Source organism: Bos indicus x Bos taurus, chromosome 16 (genome assembly GCF_003369695.1).
Source record: "Bos indicus x Bos taurus breed Angus x Brahman F1 hybrid chromosome 16, Bos_hybrid_MaternalHap_v2.0, whole genome shotgun sequence".
NCBI classification, from domain to species: domain Eukaryota; kingdom Metazoa; phylum Chordata; class Mammalia; order Artiodactyla; family Bovidae; genus Bos; species Bos indicus x Bos taurus.
Window position 1 is genome coordinate 79476425 of NC_040091.1, and position 23966 is coordinate 79500390.

The following is a 23966-nucleotide window of genomic DNA, read 5'->3' on the forward strand; positions in this document are numbered from 1 at the left end:
GTGCTCTCGTCAGACGCGCTGCTGAAAGCACCGCCTGAGGACTGGGGCCATGGCGGGCGGGGACGTGGGAGGGCTGAACCACGAGGCTGTGGACCCGACACGGCTCAGCTCACAGGCCCCAGGCTTCACCGACACGGCTCAGCTCACAGGCCCCGGGCTCCAGCAGGGCAGCCTCAGCATGCCATCAGACGCCTTCGAGCGGAGTCAAGGCGGCCCAGGCCTCAATACATTTGGATAAACCCTGAGCAGATAAGCCCTTCAAAAAGGCTCTACTTTACTGTAGCTCAGACCGCCTGACCCACGACTGAGTCAAGCGTCCACTGCGGCCACAGAGAGCCTGCCTGTCGGGGATCACGACGGCAGACTGTCCAACGCAACAGGTGCCCCAGCACCGCCAGCCTGGCTCAGGGCTCTGGGCTGCGGGCATGGGTGGCTTGGCCCCAGTGGTGAGAACTATATCTGAAGATGCGCTCAGCGCTCGGGCCGGCTCTGGACACAGATCTGTGGCCTTTCAGGGGAGAGAGCCGACAGAGGCAGCACAAGTATTTTCCATGCAGTGTCACATGACCAAGATTCTTGCTCTCAGTAAACTGGCATCCTGTCCCCAAGGCTGTAACCGGCTATAATCTGCGGCCAGAGAAACCTTCCTTCAGTTAAGAGCAAGCACCTTATTGTCTGAGGTTGACACTGTTTTGATTTCAAACACATGTTCACTCGGGGTCTAACAGGACCGCCTAGAAGTGCCACCACCCTTACCCTTCAAATAAGGTCTCCCTCACCGTCCCTGGGCATTGAAATGAAGAAATGCCCACTGAGCTGTCAAACAGGCATCACGTGGCAATTTCTGTACTACATACAAAGGCTGTGCCCAGCGACCCTAACTTGTCATCGAGGCGGGTTTTTGAAAAGTCAAGAAGAAGATGAAGGGCCTGGAAGATGAACGCAGCATTTTCTCAAAGCCCATGATTCGTCTCAGATAGAAGTTTCGTAGTCCAGTCTCCAAACCTCAACCCTGTCATGCACGGAGGGTCCTAACACCGAGGGACCGCGAGTGAGGCCGAGTAACTGGCAAATCCCAGGCGAGCGCTTCTCTCAGACCAAGGGTGCACGTGTCAGGGGTCACACCGACCACGGAGCCCGCGTCATGGATCACACGCCGACCACAGAGCCTGCGTCAGGGGTCACACACCGAACTCGGAGCCCACGTCAGGGGTCACACACCGAACTCGGAGCCCACGTCATGGGTCACACGCTGACCGCAGAGCCCGCGTCATGGATCACACGCCGACGGCAGAGCCCGCGTCAGGGGTCACACACTGAACTCGGAGCCCGAGTCAGGGGTCACACACCGACCACGGAGCCCACATCATGGATCACACGCCGACCACAGGGCCCGTGTCAGGGGGTCACACGCCGAACTCGGGGCCCAGGTCAGGGGTCACACGCCGACCGTGGGGCCTGCGTCAGGGGTCTCAAACAAGCGAAGGCCCACAGGGCACCGAGTGTCCAGCATATGAGATGCTCTGTGAGCAGCAGCGGCTACCGTGACCACATTCTGTATATCACCACACTTGCTGAGTCCCTAGGAAAAGGCAGAAAGTATCCGCTGCATTTAAAATAGACAGAAATGAGGTATAAACTCTGGGTGAGCTCAGACCACAGCAGCAGCCCTGCCGTTAACAAGAGAAGGAGGTGCACAGAGGAGATCGGAGGACCGGGAGACACAGAGAGCAGCTCACGGGGCCCTGGGCCACAGACCGGGTCTTGCCAAGACAGGGTCACCAGCTGTCGAAAGCCATCAAGTCCCTGTTAGCACAAGAGGAGAAGCTGGGAAGACATATCCAGCACTGACACGCATCACCGAAGAACAGGTTAGACTCTTCCTAGCGACCTGTCCAGGGTGTGAGGTGCTGTCACACCCTGGGAACATTTTCTGAGGCCAACATTATGCCAGACACCGTCCTTTGGAAAACAGGGAGGAATCAAAAACGAGTAAGACTTTACCATTTAGTGGTAGAACAGTCATTCAAATATACACGTCACAGGAGTGAGAGTCTAAAGTAACAAAAGAGCTAAGTACAGTGTCAGAGGACAGACATCATGAACTCTGGGGGTCATGGGAAGCACCTCCCAAAATGGATGTTATTCACCCCTGTTATAAAGGAGAAGGAGTCACCAGATGAAAACAGAGGCATAAAGAGAATCAGAAGAAAGTGAAGTGAAAGTCACTCAGTCGTGTCCGACTCTTTGGGACCCAATGGACTATACAGTCCATGGCGTTCTCCAGGCCAGAGAATTGGGGTGGGCAGCCTTTCCCTTCTCCAGGGGATCTTCCCAACCCCTGGATCGAGTCCAGGCCTCCTGCACTGCAGGTGGATTCTTTACCAGCTGAGCCACCAGGGAAGCCCAATTAGAAGAAAGGGAGCAGGACACACAAGGGTCTAGAGGAGAGGAGCAAAACCAGTTTTCTGGAACGGTGAGGAGTCTGGCCAGTCTGCGCTCCGTTGGGGGTGGGGCCCACATGAACACGGGCACACGGCTTCACCTGCTGGACCGAAGTGCTCAGACAGGCGGGCAGGGTGGAGCGCAGCAGTGGAGGCCGCCCCTGAGGCAGCAGGGAGGGCCTGCGGCTTTGAAGACAGGAATGGGGTCGTGGGGACTGCGTCCGAGGGTGAGAACAGACGCCCGACTGCCAGCAGGAAGAGCCTCGCTGCTGCCCGAGGGAAGCAGGTACAGCGAGGCCAGAGGAGGGGTCCTGAAGGGGCACCGGTGTGGAGGTGGGGAAGGACGCGCCCAGCCGCCCAGCGGTCAGGACGCAGCGCTTCACTGCGGTGGCCCAGGTCCAGTTCCTGGTCCGGGAACTGAGGCTCCACAGCCGAGAGGCAGGGTCTACACAGGTGCTTTCATGAACAGATCGGCTGAAGCACTGCTGATACACACGCCTGGTCTCTGGCACACAGCGCAGTGAGGCAGGTATATACACTTCACATTATTTCCATCATCGCAGGACGCTGACCAGCGCCCTCGGGGCCGGGACGCCGGCTGTGCAGCAGGGCCTCGGCGCGGCATCTGCTGACGGCGCTCAGGGTGTCTCCATGTCTTGGCTGCTGCAAACAGCGCTGCAGTGAACACTGGGACGCATGTAACTCCTTGAATCATAGTTCTGTCTGATACATGCCCAGGAGAGGAGGACTGCTGGATCATACGGTAACTCTATTTTTCAGTTTTCTAAGGATAATCAATTTTGCTAATAATATAAATTCACTACTGGGGATAAAAGAGAAACTACTAAAAATTTTTTTAAATGTAAAGTTCTTTTTCCTGAAACCATCCACCACAATAATTTAGGGAACATGGCCCTAGTCCAACTCTCAGATTACTTTTGAATTAACGGAGCTGGAGAAGACTCTTGAGAGTCCCCCGGCCTGCAAGGAGATCAAACCAGTCCATTCTAAAGGAAATCAACCCTGAATTTTCATTGGAAGGACTGATGCTGAAGCTCTAATACTTAGGCCACCTGATGAGAAGAACTGACTCACTTGAAAAGACCCTGATGCTGGGGAAGACTGAAGGCAGGAGGAGAGCGCAGCAGAGGATGGGATGGTTGGATGGCATCACGGACTCATGAGTTTGAGCAAGCTCCAGGAGACAGTGAAGGACAGGGAGGCCTGACGTGCTGCAGTCCAGGGGGTCGCAACGAGTCGGGCACGACTGAGCGACTGAACGACAGCGGCAAACTGCACAGAACCAGTGACCCCCACAGCCTGGTGTGCATCCTCCTAAAGTGCGGGCTAGACACATGCACCTCTACACGGACAGTTTTTTACACATCTTTTAGGCTTTTAAAAACACAAATAGAATCGCTTCTCGGCCTTTTGGCTAAGATCAAGTGTAGTATCTGTTCTTATCAGTTTAATATTTGATACATCCTCTATCCGAGGACAATATATTAAATGGATTTTTGGGATTAGGAGTTGGAATAGGAGCTTGCTCCGTCCACTCCACGCATCGACCCGGTATTGCAGTACGTCCAGGAACGGTGCACAAAAGAAAAAAAGAAAGGAAAAAAAAAATAAAAAACACAAATAGGGATATATTATTTGTATTTCTCTCACTAAAAACTTCTTTTGGTTGCTGTGCTCAGGCTCGCTGCGCTCCACGGGGCACGGGAGGCTTGTGCTGGGAGCACAGGCTCTGGGTGAGCAGGCTCCGGCGGCGTGGCGCCCAGGAGTTACGGCACACGAGCTTAGCTGCCCTACGGCTTGTCTTCCCCAATATTTTCACACCTTCCACGTAACTGCACGTCTATCCAAGTCTATCCTTTGTTCACAACTGCGAAAGACTGCCACACTACGAATATATCAATATATTATAATTTACGTAACCCTTCCCCTCTTCATATAAATTTAGGTTTGCTGTAAGTTTTCCTTCATAAACAACAAACTAAAAAACACGTCCGGGGACTTCCCTGGTGGCCCAGTGGCTAAGACTCTGCTCTCCCAATACCGGAGGCCGGGGTTTAGTCCCTCGTCAGGGAATTAGATCCCACATGCTGCAACTGAAATCCAGCAAAGATACATGAACAAATATTAACAAAAACCAGAACACAAACACTTCTGGAGCTTCCCTGGTGGCTCAGCGGTAAAGAATCTGCCTGCCAACGCTGGAGACACGGGTTCACTTCCTGAGCCAGGAAGATCCCACAGGCTGCAGGGCAACTGAGTCCAGGCGCACCCCTCTGAAGCCTCAGGCCCTGGAGCCTGTGCCCACAGCGGGAGCCCCCACGTGTCCCCCCCTGAAGCCTCAGGCCCTGGAGCCTGTGCCCACAGCAGAAGCTCCCATGAGTCCCCTCCGAAGCCTCAGGCCCTGGAGCCCGTGCGCACAGCAGGAGCCCCTTCGGTGAGAAGCCTGACCCAGCCGCTCGCTGCGCCCAGAGGAAGATCCAGTGAAGAAATAAACAGAATCACCTTTAAACGAAGAAAACTTCCGTGCACACATCTTTCAGTACACGTGCCAATAAAAGTGAAGAAAACCTGGGGCCAAATAATCTGCACGCGCTTTTATGAATTTCGCCGATCGGCCTCTGAAGAGGCTTCACCCGTTCACAAGAGTGTAAGCGCCCCGTGTCCCAATTCCACGCCCACAGCCACACCTGACAGAGCCAGTGTTTACACTTACGTTAAGGTTCTGAACAAAAACATCGTTTCAGTGTGCCTTTTCCTGATTAATAATCAAAGTGGGCAGTTTCTCAGTTTTTAAGATTTTAAAACTGCTTTACTGAGACACACACCACGTAACGTGCCCACTAAAGTACATAATTCCGTGGTATGCTTGCTCTTCAGTGTTAGTTTCTCTTTTTTAGTACAGTCCGAGTGAATCCATCACCATGGTCAATTTTAGAAAATTTCTGTCTCCTCAAAAAGAAAGCCCACCTGTGAGCCCCCTTCCCCAGCCCTAGGTAACCACTCCTCTACTTCTCATGCTGGCTGATTCCCTGTCTGGGCCTTCATATGAACGGATCATACAGTATGCAGGCTTCTGTGACATCTTTCACGCACATTCTCAAGGTTCATCCAAAGCTATAGCGTGTATCAGTACTTCACTCCTTTCCTTATTTATTTGGCTGCACTCAAGCCGACATTCATCTGCTGTGGCTCTCGGGGTCTAGAGTGCATGGACTCGGTAGCTTCTGAGTCTCTGGCTTCTCTACTTGTGGTGTGTGGGCTTAGCTGCCCGTGTGGGATCTTGGCTCCTCAGCCAGGGATCAAACCCAAGTTCCCTGCTTTGGAAGGTGGATTCCTAACCACTGGACCTCCAGATAAGCCCCAGGACTTCATAGCACCCCACTCCAGTACTCTTGTCTGGAAAATCCCATGGACAGAGGAGCCTGGTAGGCTGCAGTCCATGGGATCGTGAAGAGTCGGACACGACTGAGCGACTTCACTTTCACTTTTCACTGTCATGCACTGGACAAGGAAATGGCAACCCACTCCAGTGTTCTCGCCTGGAGAATCCCAGGGACTGAGAGCCTGGTGGGCTGCCATCTATGGGGTCGCACGGAGTCGGACACGACTGAAGTGACTTAGCAGCATCTGGACACACCACATTCTGGTCATCCAGTCATAAGCTGACGGCCATCTGGGTTGTCTCCAACCTTTTGGCTATCACGAACAATGCTGCTGTAAACATCTGTGTTCAGGTTTTTACGGGAACGTCTTCCATCTACTTTGAGTGCACGTATTACCTGGGGCGGGACTGCTGGGTCATAGGGTAACACCACACGTAACTGTTTGAGGGACTGCCAGGCTGTTTTCCAAAGCTGCTTTACCATCTTATATCCCCTCCAGGGTGTGACAGTTCCAGCTTCTCTACATTCTAATTTCAATGAGTTCAAACTATCTTTTCTTTTTTTCCCCCCATCATGCTTGTGGTGTCATATCTAAGAATCCTTTACCAAGTCCAAGGTCATGGAAAATATTACTGCTATGTTTTCTTCTAAAAGTTTTAGCGTTTGCACTCAGGTCTGTGGTCTATGTTGAGTTAATTTCTGAATACAGGACGAGGTAAAGGTCCAACCTCCCTCTTTGGCATGGGACGACACAACTGCTGTAGCCCCATTCGCTGAAAAAAATGATTTCCTTACTGAGTGGTCTTGGAACCTTCGTAAAAAATCAGTTGGTGAATTTCTTTCTGAACTCTCAATTCTATCTCACTGACTTGTATGTCCACCTTTGTGCCAAAACCACGCTGTCTCGATCAGCACTGCTCTGAGGTCGGTTCTGACCAGGCAGTGAGGCCTCCTACCTTACTCCTTTTCACGACTGTTCAGCAATTCTGGGTCCCTGGCAATTCCGTATGGGTTTTATGCCACATATTTTCCACCCAAAAAAACAGATGCCCATTCATAGCCTTTCTTCATTTTTCTTTTGGATAATTAAATTCTTAAAAATTGTTTGCATGAACTCGGATTCAAAAAGACACATGCACCCCCACAGTGGGGCTATTCACAACAGCCGAGGCAGGAGAACACCTCCATGTCTGTCGGCAGATGAACGGGTAGAGAGGCGGCACGTGCGTCAGTGCAGTATTATTCAGCCATAAAAAACGAAACAATGATGTCTGGAGCAGCATGGATGGGCCTAGAGACTATTATACTACGTAAGTCAGAGAGAGGAAGACAAATACCGTATCACTAACATCTGGAATCTGAAAGATGACCAAAATGAGCATGTCTCCAAAACAGAGACGGACTCACAGACAGAGAGCAGATCGGTGGTCGCCAAGGGGAGGGGCCGGGGGAGGGTTTGAGTGGGAGCTGGAGGTCAGCAGACATGAGTTTCTGTGCACAGCATGGATACCCAGCAGGTGGGCTGTACAGCGCAGGGAAGTACGCGTCCTGAGGCGCACGCCTAGTCGCTAAGCTGTGTCTGACTCTCTGTGATCCCCCGACCCTGTGGACTGTAGCCTGCCAGGCTCCTCTGTCCAAGGGATTCTCCCAGCAAGAATACTGGAGTGGGGTTGCCATTTCCTTCTGGAGGTGATCTTTCCGACCCAGGGATCACACCCAAGTCTCCTGCCTTGGCAGGCGGATCCTTAACTACTGAGCCACCTGAGAAGCTCAATATCCTACCATAAACCATAATGAAAAAGGGTATTTAAAAAAAAGAACGTGTCTGTGTGTGTGTGTGTGTATATATCTGAATCACTTTGCTGAACAGTAGATATTAACACATTGTAAATCAACTATAATTCAAATAAATAAAATTAAAAAATTTTAAACTGCTTTTATGAAGAATTCATTGCCCTGATCCTCGGATCATAAACCTCCTTCCTAGTCTGCTGTCCATCTTTCAACTTTTGTATAATGTCTTGTCTTACAGGAGCTCTGAGTTTTGTTTTCTTTAGGAAGCCTTTTCACTCCCACCCCGTCCTCTATTCCTGGTTATAAAAATATTCACCTGTATGTCCTCCTAACAACGACTATGCTTGTGTGTTGAGTACACGCTGCGTCGCTGCCCAGCCCCTCCCCCTGGGCAGGCACAAGCCTCGTCTCTGCGTCCGTGAGCCTGCTTCTGTTTCGTAGCTAGGTTCGTTTTGTCATATTTCAGATTCCTCGTCTTACATGGACACGTGGATCCACATGGTGGATCCTGGATCCATTCTCTGACTGGATCTTTGATTCTTTGGAACTTATTTTGCGGATGCTGAGATTTATGGGCTCTAACTTTTTCCCACCAGCTAGAGAACTGTCCTCTAACACCACTGATTAATCAGTCCATTTCTGTCCTATTAATTTGAAAAGCCATCTTCATCAAAATTAAATTCCCATTTGTATTTCTGGAACCTCTATTTCTTTCATTGATCTATATCTTTTCCTGTATCAATACTATTGAAATTAATGACTTTACTACAGGTAAATACTCTTTTTCAACAACACAAGAGACAACTTTACACACGGACATCACCAAATGGTCAAAACCGAAATCAAACCGATTACATTTTTGTAGCCAAAGATGGAAAAGATGTACACAGTCAGCAAAAACAAGACCTGGAGCTGACTGTGTCTCAGATCCTCAGCTTCTCATAGCAAGATTCAGGCTTAAACTAAAGAAAATCAGGAAAAACACTAGGCCAGCCAGGCATGACTTAAATCTTGTATGAATTCCCAGTAGAGGAGACGAATGGACCCACGGGACCAGCTGGCTGACAGCACGCCTGAAGAACTATGGACAGAGGTCCGCAGCACACGAGGTGGCAAGCAAAACCACCCAAAGAAAAGGGACGCGAGAGGCAAAGCAGTCATCCGAGGAGGCTTCACGAACAGTGGAAGAATGTAGAGCAGCAAGGGAGAGGGGAAGGGAAAGCAAGGGAGAGAGGGAACGGCACATCCAATTAAACGCAGAGCTTCAAAGCTAGAAGAGACAAGGTGGCCTTCTTCAGTGAACAGCGTTTAACGATAGAAGAAAACAGCACAAGGGGAAAGACTAGAGATCTCTTCAGGAACTTGGCAACATCAAGGGAGCATTTCGCCCAAAGACGGGCACAATAAAGGATAAAATGGTAGAGACCTAGTAGATGCTGAAGAGATCAGAAGAGCTGGAAAGAATACAGGGAGGAACTGTATTGAAAAAGATTTTAATGAACCAGAGTACTACAGTGGTGTGGTTAGCCACCCAAAGCCAAACATGCTGGAGTGCGAAGTCAAGTGGGCCTGAAGAAGCACTGCTGCTAATAAAGCTACTGGATGCGGCAAAATCCCCACAGAACTATTCAGATCCTAGAGGAGGACGCCACACCAAGGTCTTGCATTCAGCACGTTAGCAAATCTGCAAGACCCAGCTGTGGCCACAGGACTGGAAAATGCCAATCCTCACCCCAATTCCCAAGAAGGGTAGTACCAAAGAATGTGCCAACCGCCAGGTAATTGCACTCATCTCCCATGCTTAAAATCTTGCATGCTAGGCTTCAGCATTATGGGCACCAAGAACTTGCAGATGTCCAAGTTGGATTTAGAAAAGGAAGAGGAACTAGAGATCAAATTGCCAGCGTTCGCTGGATTATAGAGAAAGCAAGGGAATTTCAGAAAAGCATCTACCTGTCTCTTGTTTCATCAACTATACAAAGTCATCGGACATGACGGAGTGACTGAACTGAACTGATGGAACAACTGATTGGTTCAAGATCAAGAAAGGAGTCCGACATTGCTGTCTGCTGTCAGCCTGTTTGTTTCACCTACATGCTGAGCACATCGCGGGCAACATCGGGCTGGATGAGTTATAGGCTCATCCAGAATCAAGAAAGGCGGGAGAAACATCAACAACCTGAGATATTCGGGTGATACCACTCCAATGGCAGAAAGCAAAGAGGAACTAAAGAGCCTCCTGATGAGGGTGAAGGAGGAGAGAGAAAGCCGGCTTACGACTAAAATATTTAAAAAACAAACTAAGATCATGGCATCGGCCCCATTACTGCATGGCAAACAGAAGGGGAAAAGGTGGAAGCAGTGACGGCTTTCCTCTTCTTGGGCCCCAAAATCACTGTGGACGGTGACTGCAGCCAGGAAATCAGAAGACGACTGTTCTTGGCAGGAAAGCGATCACAAACCTAGACACTGTTGAAAAGCAGAGACGCGACTCTGCCGACAAAGGTCCGTATGGTCAGGCTACGGACTTCCCAGTGGTCACATATGGTTGTGAGAGCTGGACTGTAAAGAAGGCCAAAGAATTGATGCCTCTGAACTGTGGCGGTGGAGAAGACTTCTGAGAGTCCCTCGGACAGCAAGGAGATCAAACCAGTCAACCTTAAGGGAGATCAACCATGAATATTCACTGGAAGGACTGATGCTGAAGCTCCAGTATTTTGGTCATCTGATGCCAACAGCCAACTCATGGGAAAAGACCCTGATGCTGAGAAAGATTGAGGGCAGAAGAAGAAGGTGTCAGAGGATGAGATGGCAGGATGGCATCACCGATGCAATGAACACGAACTTGGGCAAACTCCGCGAGATGGTGAGGGACAGGAGGCCTGGCGTGCTGCAGTCTGCTGGGTCGCAAAGAGCTGGACGTGACCAGGCGACTGAACAACCACAACGGTGCTAGGCTTTGGCACCTGGTGGGCAAGACCCAGCTCAGTGGGCTCTGGGGTTTTCCTTGGCTCTTCCTCTTTTTCTGCCACACACTGAGCTTGTGGGGCATTAGTTCCCCAACCAGGGACTGAACCCACACCCCTCGCAGTGGAAGCCTGGAATCTTAACCACTGGACTGCCCGGGAAGTCCCTTGGCTACTTCTGAACACATTCTGATTGATTCTTTCAGATAAACCTCAGAATGACCTTGCCAGATTTTCACAGAAATTTTGATTAGGGCATTTTAGAGTGTCAAAGTCTTTATGTAACTAAGAACAAGCAGAAAGAAACCCTTCATCTTTTTGAAACCAAGTTTCACCTTTCCTGCTCTGAACATATTTTTATACACTCAGTGAGACAGCCTATGTAAACAGTATGGCCCACCCTACTTCCCAGAGCACCAGCAACTTTACTCGTCAATATGCCACACTGACATGGTTGACAGCTCTTTAACTCAAGACCTTACAGTTACTTAAAGCATCTGTTTCCCAGGGCTGTGGTAAAGGCCAAGGGCACAGTGATTTCCCCAGGTCAGCCAAGAGGGCAGCGGAAAGACCAGAGCAAGCACCAAGAAGTCCGAGGGAAAACCAGCAACTGCATGCAGACCCAGACATCACCGCTCCACTCTCTCAGTCAACAGACTCTGTGCACTGGCCTCGAATGTCCCTAAAACATTCTTCTCCCTGGACTCAATTTCAATTCTTCATGCCTTTTTTTTTTTTTTTAAAAAAGGCCTTAGGCAAAGATATATCTCAGTAGGTCCTCATGAAAATGGCCCTCATGCAGACCAGCACGTTACAAAAAGCAAATGGCAGTGAGATGTCTCTCGGTCTCCAACTCTTCGTGACCCCATGGACCGCAGCTCGCCAGGCTCCTCCGTCCATGGATTTCCCAGGCAAGAATACTGGAGTGGACTGCCATCTCCTCCTCCGGGGAATCCTCCCGACCCAGGGATGGAACTCAAGGCTCCTGCCGGTCTCCTGTATTGGCAGGCGGGTTCTTTACCACTGAGCCACCTGGGAAATCTCAAGATAAATATACCACCTTGAAAAACAAAAAGCACTTTGTCAAGGTGTTTGATAAAATAGCACTTAAGCCAATTATTAACTATTCAGTGCCTTGATTTTTCCCACAAAGAGGGTCAATGGAACACACTAAATACAGAGGAACTCATTAAAGTACTCAGGTTTACAGGCACATTTCTGAAGTCAGTCATGAATAATACTATGAATAACAGGTCCTGGGCTCCCGGATAGCAGAGCCAGGATTCTCCCTACTGCAAAACCCCCTCCCCCTATCTGCAGAGTCCCTTCCTCCCCTGCAACAATCCTTTTGAATAAAGTCTCTCTGTATTAAAAAAAAAAAAAAAGGCTCTTGGAACAATCATTTAAACTATCACAACACTAACCAGAGGGAAAGGTGGCAATTAGTATGATTGAAACAGAAAATACACTTGAAGGATCCAAGGTTTCTCTTCTCCCACAGAGCAGCCACCACAGGGAAGGAGTACTGGGCCCAGAAGAGACACAGACGGGGCCCTGCAGACACAAACCGCTGAGACCCGGCCCGTGTGACGGGGGAGAGGAGATCCTGCAACAGGCACGTCCAGTCCCGCTCGACTCCCACAAGCCTGATGCGACGGCAGGCACGCGCAAACCCCAAATATCAGGCGATGCGCCACCTGGTCCTGAGATCTGACAACTAATCACGAAGAAACCCACGCAGCAGAACCGACAGCTGCCCACAAAAGCGCTCCGCAGAGCTGCACTGAGAACGCAAGTGACAGACTCGGGAACCTTCTCGGCCGCGGTCCGAGGAGTCAGTGCTGTAAAGAACCCGAGGCAGCTGGTGCGCAGGACGTGGAGCGACAAGAACCTCCCTCACGGCCCCCGGAGAGACTCACAGCGCCCGAGACCCAGTGCAGCCCAACACAGAAATCACCAAAGTCTGCTCAAAGCAGCCGTCACTGTAACAGCAACACAGCAGCCAGGGCAGCGTCTGCCGCTGTCTCCGCCGTCTGTGTGCTCACACCACGAGCGAGCGTGCAGCCAGCCAGAAAGGGGAAACGCTGCGCACACACGACGCGGCACAAGCTTCTCAGTTTAATGAGGAAGACGCCTAAAAAGAAACGGCTTCCTCCTCCCCAAAATTCAAACGGTAACAGGATGTGCTAGCCCACAGTTTAAAAATACGACCAATTTCATTTTGTTGTATAACTATCTCTACATAAAGAAATGAGTCTAAAAAAATTCAAGGGATCAATAAGATTTAAACTTTATCTATATCACTATTAAATAATAAATAAAGATGCCACCAAAACCAAACAACAACAGAAAGAACAACTAGACAGGTCAGGTCTTCAGAAAGAGGGAGATGCAGGTTTGCGTCAGCATCTGTGAGACAGAGAACACAGCCAGTCAGGAGTAGAGCAAGGACTCGCTTCACCAACGCCAGTGCCATCTGTGCAGTCCAGTTACTCTAAGCGACCATGTGAACCCTGGTGGAAGATGGAGCAGTGACTTAAAGGTGACATCGCAGACACTTCAGACCTTAGTCCTTCCAGTGTTAGAACAGAGCAAATATGACTCAAATAAGGAGAATTCATAGTCAAAAGGAATGTGCGTAATCATTCCTGTGGAGCAGAGGTCTTCAAAGGGATGCACTCAGATTCAGAGAAACAGCAGCCAGGAGAAGTCTTGGAATAAATCGTAAGCACACAGGTTACAGAGGAGCAGAGACCACCTCTGCCGGTGCCATGGAGAGAGACAGGGCCAGGGCTGAGCGGGGGACGGGCGATGCTGAGCGCAAGACCTGGCCGGGCTCTGCTGTCCACTCCCCGGGTGGGAAACAGGGACGGTGACCCCCAAGGCCAACGGTGCTCACAGACACCGTGAGAAGCACGCTCTCCCCTTCGTTTACAGGTCGTATTGGAACCACCGGGGCGGCAGCAGCTCTGCCTGCCACGCGCGACGCTCGGAGAGAGATGCGATGCGCAGCCTGTGAAGCGCCTCCACGTCTTCACCCGCGTAGCTGAGCAGAACTTACAGTGACTGAATGCGTGCATTTGGGTGCTGATTGAGCGTCAGTCCTAAGCTACATTTTTTTCCATTGTTTAAAATGAAAACATGTGGGGACGTCCCTGGCGGTCGCGTGGCTAAGACCCACTGCGGAGACCTGGGATCAACCCTGCTTTCAGGGTTTTGACTTTCCTGTCTGTTTTAGACAGAAGCACACTCCGGAGTACTCTGCATCACGTGATATTCCTCTTACCTAGGACAGTGCATGATGGGCAGTGTTGTTTTTTAGTCACTCAGTCGTGTTCGACTCTATGCGACCCTGTGGACTGTGGCCTGCCAGGCTCCTCTGTCCATGGGCTTCCCAGGCAGGAATACTGGAGTAGGTTGCTGCTTCCTTCTCTAGGGGATCTTCCCGACCCAAGGATTGAACCCATGTCCCCTGCACTGCAGAAGATTCTTTTCCGCTGAGCCACCAGGGAAGCCCTTGTGACATGCAGTGATGCTCAGTAAACATGTGGTTAAATGCTGGTGGATGAGGGGACAGCTGAAGAACCTCCCTGTCCTTCTTCAGCTTCCACAAGACACCAGCTGGCCCTTGGCTTCCCCCTCAGGTGCTCCCCGCTCCCTTCCTCAACATGCAGCTCCCCAAGGGCAGCCCCGGTCTGAGAGCCCACCTGCCTCCAGAACCTGCATGGGAACAGACTCATTTTTTCCCAGCAGTGTGCTGGACACTAAGGAGAAAGGATGGTTGAGAGAGCTCTGCAAGCAGGGGCTCAGGGCCTAGCCCAAGACATGGCAGGCCTGAAGCTGCGGGAGACGGCGTCTCACACGGCTGCCAAAGCCACATCAAGAGCAGGATGCCGTGAGAACAGGACAGAAGGAAGAATGAATTTTAACAGGGTCGCTGTCTCAGAGGCAGTGACGTCTGAGCTAAGCCCTGAAGGCCAGGAGGACTCTGCAGGTGCAGAGGGCAGAAAGGGCGTCCATGGTGGCTCAGCAGTGAAGAACCTGCCTGCCGGGGCAGGAGACTCGGGTCTGAGCCCTGGTCAGGAAGCTCCCTGGAGGCAGGCATGGCAACCCACTCCCGTATCCTTGCCTGAAGAATCCCATGGAGACGAGCCTGGCAGGCTACATACCGTGGGGACACAGAGCCAGATACAACTTAGGGACTATACCACACCAGCAGACGGGCAGGGGCACCGCAGAAGACAGAGCCACAGGAGCAGAAGCTGAGGGCGGGCGGGCGGGGGGCACCTCGGCAGACAGAGCCGCGGAAGCAGAACCTGAGGGTGGGCGGGCAGGGGGCACCGCAGCAGAGAGAGCCACGGGAGCGGAAGTGGAGGGTGGGCAGGTGGGGGCACCTCGGCAGACAGAGCCACGGGAGCAGAAGCTGAGGGCGGGCAGGCAGGGGGCACCTTGGCAGACAGAGCCACAGGAGCGGAAGTGGAGGGTGGGCGGGCAGGGGGCACCACAGCAGACACAGCCACAGGAGCGGAAGCGGAGGCGGGCGGGCAGGGGCAGGCGCTGTCTGTGCTTGTCCCCGAGAGTGGCCAGGAGGAGAGACGGAAGCTGCTAAGACGGGCTAACACCAGAGGTGCCACACTGCTTGCCTTTCTGCCTGCATTCCAAGGGTTTCCAAATGCTGCATCGGAACGGTCTGCGGGCAGGTGACAATACAGACTGCCAGGCTGGGCCCACTCAACTGGGGTTTCCAAAGGGGAGCCCAGGCCTCTGTATTCCGACAAATACTCTGGTGTGGAATCAGATTCAGCAGCGATCATGTTTTAAATGTAAGTTCCGTCACTAGACGGGTATTTCACAGGTAACGAGAGGTGCTACTAAAACACGCCAGGGGAAAGGGGGCCATCAGCAGATGAGCAGGATGCCCGCAGTGTTCCACGGGCACGCCGACCACACGGGCCCGCACGCTGTACGTGTGCGCCAGGGGAAGGGGCCCATCAGCAGATGAGCAGGATGCCCGCAGTGTTCCACGGGCACGCCGACCACACGGGCCCGCACGCTGTACGTGTGCGCCAGGGGAAGGGGCCCATCAGCAGATGAGCAGGATGCCCGCAGTGTTCCACGGGCACGCCGACCACACGGGCCCGCACGCTGTACGTGTGCGCCAGGGGAAGGGGCCCATCAGCAGATGAGCAGGATGCCCGCAGTGTTCCACGGGCACGCCGACCACACGGGCCCGCACGCTGTACGTGTGCGCCAGGGGAAAGGGGCCCATCAGCAGATGAGCAGGATGCCCGCAGTGTTCCACGGGCACGCCGACCACACGGGCCCGCACGCTGTACGTGTGCGCCCGGGGAAGGGGGCCATCAGCAGATGGGCAGGATGCCCGCAGTGCTCCACGGGCACGCCGACCACACGGGCCCGCACGCTGTACGTGTGCGCCAGGGGAAGGGGCCATCAGCAGAGGAGCAGGATGCCCGCAGTGTTCCACGGGCACGCCGACCACACGGGCCCGCACGCTGTACGTGTGCGCCAGGGGAAGGGGCCCATCAGCAGAGGAGCAGGATGCCCGCAGTGCTCCACGGGCACGCCGACCACACGGGCCCGCACGCTGTACGTGTGCGCCAGGGGAAGGGGGCCCATCAGCAGAGGAGCAGGATGCCCGCAGTGTTCCACGGGCACGCCGATCACACGGGCCCGCACGCTGTACGTGTGCGCCAGGGGAAGGGGGCCATCAGCAGAGGAGCAGGATGCCCGCAGTGTTCCACGGGCACGCCGACCACACGGGCCCGCACGCTGTACGTGTGCGCCAGGGGAAGGGGGCCCATCAGCAGAGGAGCAGGATGCCCGCAGTGTTCCACGGGCACGCCGATCACACGGGCCCGCACGCTGTACGTGTGCGCCAGGGGAAGGGGGCCATCAGCAGAGGAGCAGGATGCCCGCAGTGCTCCACGGGATCAGCAGAGGAGCAGGATGCCCGCAGTGTTCCACGGGCACGCCGATCACACGGGCCCGCACGGGGCCCCCACGGCTCGAGTGGAGGCGTTTAAGAGGACTGGCTCGTCCTGCTGGCAGCAGACCACAGGGGAAGTCTACTGTGGCCTCCTGGAGACCACCACGACTCCCAGTGTGGTGAGCCCAGGAGGGGGGCCCGGGGGCTGCCCCAGACCAGCCGGTTCAGGTGCTTTAGCGTCTCCACCTTCACCACAGCGATGCTGATGATTCTCCTGCAGTCAGATGGGCAGCAGGGGAATGATAACTTCCTCCCCAAAGACTAGACAGGAGGAACAGGTCCACGTCTGGCGTGAAAACAGTTTTGCTCTGGAAATACCCAGACGGAGGGCTGGACAGACCTGGACACAACCCACGCAGAAGCTCCGGATGAGGCCCTGGGGCGGGCAAGGCCACCAAAGGAGCAACGAGGGGCGACCAAGCAGGCAGAGGGTGAACATCTGGGAAGAGGGGCAGTGGAGGGTTAGTGGGAAGGAGGGATTCAGGACGCAACAGAACAGCGGGGGACAAGCAATGAAGCGGAAGGACAAGAAGAGTTCTCGGTAATTACAGGAGCCAAGTGCGCGACACGTTATGAAACGGCCCAAGAGGGAAGGCACCAAGGCGGAGGGCAGGCCGGCCGCTCAGGAGCCTGGGAAAGCGCGACCCTCAGGAAAGCAGTTTCAGCGGAGTGCAGGAGCTGGGGCAGAAGAGAGAATCTGAGGACAAAGGAAGCAAAGTCTGAAAAGGCATGAAGACTAAGGGACTGGGCTTCTGGAGGTCGCTTCATCTGTGAGAATGGAGACGCCCGCAGTGTCTGAAAGGAAAGAAGGCGACAGGCAGCGAGAGGGGCAGGAAGGCAGAGACGGGCACAGGGCCGGGGCAGGAGCAGGGGAGGGCACAGTCAGCCTCTGAGAGGAGGTGGCAAGGAGACAGGGCAACGGAGCGTTTGCAGGTGTACAGCAGGAGCCCGGACGTGCCTTTCCTTTCTTTAAGTAATGATGACTAGGTCACCATCCTTCCCAGGAAAGAGTGAAGATGGGGGTGGTCCCTGAGGCGTGGTCATCGGGGATGACAACGATGCTGGCAGGCGATAACGAGGACCCAGACGAGGCATCGCACAATCCACGCCCCCAGCCAGGACGCGCAAGCCATGCCCGGCAGTGTGCGCGGCACCTTACACACTCGCTGAGCCGGTGCTCAGAGCAGCCTGAGTCGGAGACTGCCATCACCCTCCCCTCACCTGCGGTGAGACGGCACAGAAAGTGGCTGGCCTGAGCTCCTGCGTGGCGGACCAGGGCCGACATCCGCACGGCCCGGCCCCGCATCCCACCCTAAACATCTGCTGCGGCTTCACTACAAACCTCAGTGTGTCTGCAGCGCAGCCAAGGAGAAATGCCAGGTCTCTCCTGCTCTGCCGAGCAGCTCAGGAGAGCGGGGCCGGGAGGGGGCAGTGCCAGCGCCACACGAAGGGAGCTGGGGCCGCTGAGGGGAGGACGCCACCAACTGGTCACGGCCCCGGGCCTGTTGACCCTGACTCCAACACGCCTCAGACCTCAGCCCTTCTCCGAACTCTGACTGCTGAGCACACGCCAGTGACGTGGCATCTCCTAGCCTTACCTCGAGCAACACACGCCTGAACAGGGCCCTGCTCTGCCCCTCACCAGCCTCCTTGTGCAACCTGTGTCTGCTCATGGCTAAGCAGTGGATGGGGCTTCCTCACCACTGGGCTGCCAGCATCCGGCACCCAACGGGTGCTGAACAAGCATCTGCTGGATCTCAGGGCACTGTCCAAATGTTAAGGCTGCCTTTGCCTCTGTCCTCTCCTGCTTTCTCTGTCTGGGAAGTGTCACCATCCTGTGTTCCCCCATTACGGGGCCATGGAAGCCACTCCACAAGCCACTGAGCATCTTAACTTCTGCTTCTTTGGCCTCAGCCAGTTGGTCAGTTCAGTTCCATCGCTCAGTCGTGTCCAACTCTTTCCAACCCCATTGACCACAGCACACCAGGCCTCCCTGTCCATCACCAACTCCTGGAGATTGCTCAAACTCATGTCCATTGAGTCGGTGATGCCATCCAACCATCTCACCCTCTGTCATCCCCTTCTCCTGTCCTCAATCTTTCCCAGCATCAGGGTCTTTTCAAATGAGTCAGCTCTTTGCATCAGGTGGCTGGCCAAAGGACTGGAATTTCAGCTTCAACATCGGTCCTTCCAATGAACACCCAGGACTGGGTCTCCTTTAGAACGGACTGATTGGATCTCCTTGCAGTCCAAGGGACTCTCAAGAGTCTTCTCCAACACCACAGTTCAAAAGCATCAATTCTTCGGTGCTCAGCTTCTTTACAGTTCAACTCTCATATCCATACGTGACTACTGAAAAAACCATAGCTTTGACTAGATGGACCTTTGTTGGCAAAGTAATGTCTCTGCTTTTTGATATGCTATCTAGGTTGGTCATAACTTTTCTCCCAAGGAGCAAGCATCTTTTAATTTCATGGCTGCAGTCACCATCTGCAGTGATTTTGGAGCCCCAAAAAATAAAGTCTGACACTGTTTCCCCATCTATTTCCCATGAAGTGATGGGACCAGATGCCATGATCTTAGTTTTCTGAATACTGAGCTTTAAGCCAACTTTTTCACTCTCTTCTTTCACTTTCATCAGGAGGCTCTTTAGTTTTTCTTCACTTTCTGCCATAAGGGTGGTGTCATCTGCATAGCTGAGGTTATTGATATTTCTCCTGGCAATCTTGATTCCAGCTTGTGCTTCCTCCAGCGCAGAGGTTCTCATGATGTACTCTGCATATAAGTTAAACAAGCAGGGTGACAATATACAGCCTTGACGTACTCCTTTTTCTATTTGGAACCAGTCTGTTGTTCCACGTCCAGTTCTAACTCAGTCCATCCAAAACAGTCTTCATCACATTAATCATTTAAAATACTCTCCTCAGGTTACTCTTCTGTGCCAAAACAGTCAATCTCTTTACTCAATACGCAGTTGAGAGACGCCCAACAAGCTGCCCCAACAGTGCCTTTTCCAACTAAAGCAGCCTCAGCCTCCTCAGAGCACCACACCGTCCATCCCACGGTCACCGCCTTACACCCTCCTCAGAGCACCCACACCATCCATCCCACGGTCACCCGCCTTACACAGCCAGTAATGATTTGCTCCCGCAATAACACCTCATCCCACCCAAAGGTGTCGCGTCCTTGGGGGAGGAGGCTGATTCTTCTTCTCTTCTCCTTGCGGGCCCTGCAGCACGTGCGGGCACAGGAGAGCACCCAGCATTCAGAGAACAGATGCACCGTCCGTCACGGATTCTGTTTCGCTCCCCTATCCTGTTATTCAACATTTACATTATATTGAGAAAACTTAAACGATCCTTTCCATATTACTTTATTACAAATAACAACTTCCGGGGCAATTTCATATCAAATTAAAATAAAGACTAATTTTATTTAATTCACCGATGACTTCTAAAAGGATGTAAGTCTTTTTAGGTACAAGATTGCATTTACACACCGATTTCCAAACTGTACTAAAAAACGTTTTATCATTACTACAATTCTCATACTTCTACCAATTCACTCAATTTAAAACTTGCTTCAAGTTTATACAAAAGCTGTGGTACTTCGAACACAGCAATCTGTCTGAACTTCACAAAAGCTTTCTGTATCAGAGACACTCACTCCCAACAGTTGTACTCCTCGCACTGACACACTGCTTGAAGGTCAAGGCTCTAAATTCTGCAATATTTTTAGCACCTAAATCCTGGTTTATGCTCTCCTTGTTCTGTTTGTCTTTAAAAGACATAAGAACATGATACCCAATTCCTAATTCCCTCTAAGACCTAACCAGGCGAAGTTTACCCAATAAAAAAATCTAAAATAAGAACCAATTACTAAGAAAGAAAATCATATACTTTGCAGCAAAGAAAGTTATAAATAGGAACTCAAATTCCAATTCTCATTATTCTCTTTATTCTCATTATTCTCATTATTCTCATTATTCTCTTTATTCTCATTACTCTCATTATTCTCTTTATTCTCTGGAACAACTCAGTGCTTCTCCCTTGCCAGCACCCGCTTCTCCTCATGAATTCACTCACAGAGTGAACAGCTAGTCCTAATGTCTACGGTTTAATAGATGGTATGGTGGATGCAGTTAACATAATGGTGAATAAGTCAGGCATGGTTCCTGGACCCTCAGACCTTAAAGTCTGGTGAAGGGAAAACAGCCAGTTCAGTAAGAAGCTATAAGACGGTATGACAAGCGCCCCAGGACAGGTAAGCTGTAAGATACCAGGGGGAGCACAGAAGCACGCACAGGTGAGCCACCGCGGGGAGGAGGGGAGCTGAGGGGCCCTGAGACCTGAAAGGTGGGCAGGCCAAGGACGGACACAGCGAGGCTGGGGAAGCGGAGGCGAGAAATAACGCGAGTGAGGGAGTGAGAGACAAGCCACGCCGCTGAAGGCGCTGAACCCAAGGCCGGGGAGGCAAGGAGCCTGGAGCCACCGAAGGGCCTCAGGGAGTGCGGGACGCACGACTCTTGGCTCAAAGAGCAGGAAACAGGAAACCGGAGGAGAGACTGGGACCATCAGCAGACTCCTTCTGCGACCCAGGTGAGAGATGAAGGCTGGGACCAACAGAACGAACAAGAGGCCGAACGGAAGCAGACCGGTGTGAGAGGCGCTCGGGAGGCGAGACCGGTGTGAGAGGCGCTCGGGAGGCGAGTCCGCAGGGTCTGGGGGCCGAAGCTCACGAGAGGACCACGATGGTTTTGGTCCTTACACACCCTCAGGCCTAGGAAGCACCTAACGCACAGGACGTACTGGATGAACACTGCAGAACAAATGAATCCAGAAAAACAAGGCATTGCAGACGTCACCCAGGTCTCCAGGACGGCTGGGCAGAGGGAGGTGCCGTTTACGGAGCGAGGAAACACAGGAAACGGGACACATGAAGGCCTGGTGCCTGTGACCCACCCAAGGGCAGACCACGGGAGGGCAGGTGCATCCTGGAAGTGAAAACGCGAGGCAGCCGCAGCGGCTCAGCCAACTGCAGCTGGCAACGGGTGCCTCTCGGGGGCACGGCCACTGTCAGGGAGCACTCTGTGCGGCGCCACCCCAGCCACCGCTTCAACGTCCTAGGCTTACTAACTACTGGCTCTAACATCAAAGGTACCAAAGCCTCACTGCTCTTTCCTGATCTTCGAACAGTAGCGAATAATCCTTTATTTGTTGACCAAGGTCATGGTAGCTCAGGCCTCTGCTTTATAAAAATCCATCAATTATATAGTTTTGTTTCTTACGTACTTTTCTGACTGTGTATTAAATTTCCCAATAAAGAAAGTTTTTAAAAACCTTAACAAATTAGAGAGAAATCGCTTCATCAAAAGAAACTATTAAAAAAAGAGCAAACATCACATTTAATGGAGACATATAAGAGATGTCTCTTTAAGGAAAGAAAACAGACAAAGACGCCTTCCATCACAATTACTATTCAGCACTCTCTGAGCTGCTGGTCAAAAAATGCAGACCAGAAAAGGAAGATTTACCCTTTAGAGTTTTTGCAACAAGTGGTGCTGCGGCACCTGGATATTCGCAGAAGAATCAAGCTGGACCTCCTCCTCACACCACGTGGAAACACAGAATGGATCAAAGGCCAACATGCAAGGACTGAGACTATGAAACCCACACAAGAAAACACAGACGTGAGTCTTCATGACTATGCATTACTCAGTCATTTCTTAGATGTGATATTAAAAGCACACGCAACAGAGGAAAAAAAATAAACTGGACATCATCAAAATTTTAAACGTTTGTGCTCCAAAGGGGCCAAGCTCAGAGGGCTAACGGGATGAGATCATACAACGCCTGGGGGTGGAGGGTCCACAGTAAGGACTGAAGGCTGATTATCTAAAAGTATACAAAGGCAAATTATAGATAATCAACACTCTCCCACTCCTACTATGAACAGGGTAGCAGAAAATGGAGGCAACCCTACCAGAAGCAATCCAAGCCAGACGGGAGTCTCTGAAGCTGAGCTACCCGACCCCTGAGGGCAGGGACACACCACAATAAATATGTGGCCAAAAACACTTAATAAAGGATCGTTTAAATTTTTAAAGATTCAAACCTCAGAAGTGCATTATAGAGACAGAACAGGAAACTTCTCTTCTCTAGATATTAAAAAAAAAAGTAAAGGAAGATACGGTAATAGCTTTCTTCACAATAATGAAGACACTGACTGACAGCTCAGAGCTATTTCCCACTGAAAACCCGTGCTAGCAAGATCGCGCTCAAAATCCTTCAAGACAGGCTTCAGCAGTATGTGAACCGACAACTTCCAAATGCACAAGCTGGATTTAGAAAAGGCAGAGGAGCCAGAGATCAAATAACCAATATCTGTTGGATCACAGAAAAGGCAAGGGAATTCCAGAAAAAAACATCTACCTCTGCCTCACTGACTACAGTCTTTGTGTGGATTACAACAAACTTGAAAATTCTTAAAGACATGGGAATGCCAGACCACCTTATCTGCCTCCTGAGAAATCTGTATGCAGGTCAAGAAGCAACAGGTTGAACCGGACATGGAACAACAGACCTGTCCCAAATTGGGAAAGGAGTGCATCAAGGCTGTATACTGTCACCTGCTTATTTAACTTCTATGCAGAGTACACCATGCGAAATGCCTGGCTGGATGAATCACAAGCTGGAACCAAGATTGTTGGGAGAAATATCAATAACCTCAGATATGCAAATAACAACACCCTAATGGCAGAAAGTGAAGAGGAACTAAAGAGCCTCTTGATGAGAGTGAAAGGGGAGAGTGAAAAAGTTGGCTTAAAACTCAACATTCAAAAAATGAAGATCATGGCATCTGGTCCCATCTTCATGGCAAATAGATGGGGGAAAAGTGGAAACAGTGACATGTTTTATTTTCTTGGGCTCCAAAACCCCTGGAGAAAATGAAGCCATGAAATAAAAGATGCTTGCTCCTTGAAAGAAAACCTATGACAAACCTAGACAGCATATTGAAAAGCAGAGACATTACTTTGTCAACAAAGGTCTCTATATTCATTGGAAGAACTGATGCAGAAGCTGAAGCTCCAGTACATTGGCCACCTGATGCAAAGAGCTGATCTTAGAAAAGACCCTGATGCTAGAAAAGACTGAATGCAGGAGGAGAAGGGGATGGCAGAAGATGAGATGGTTGGATGGCATCACCAACTCAGTGGACGTGAGTTTGAGCAAACTCCAGGAGACAATGAAGGACGCGGAAGCCTGGATTGCTTGCAGTCCACAGGGTCACAAAGAGCCAGACAGGACTGAACAACAGGAGCCCTCGAGCTGCGGTGATCCTGATGCTAACT

General features: G+C 51.7%; 1 protein-coding gene and 1 non-coding gene across 7 annotated transcripts in view; one reads left to right on the forward strand and one right to left on the reverse strand.

Annotated features, from left to right (window-relative positions):
- Positions 1-23966, reverse strand: part of PPP1R12B (protein phosphatase 1 regulatory subunit 12B) — a 168585-nt gene that overhangs the window by 132225 nt on the left and 12394 nt on the right. The gene's annotated exons all lie outside the window — the stretch shown is intronic.
- On the forward strand, positions 3860-4050 carry LOC113907102. The gene has a single exon (XR_003515095.1). It is a non-coding gene; the product is annotated as a U2 spliceosomal RNA (small nuclear RNA).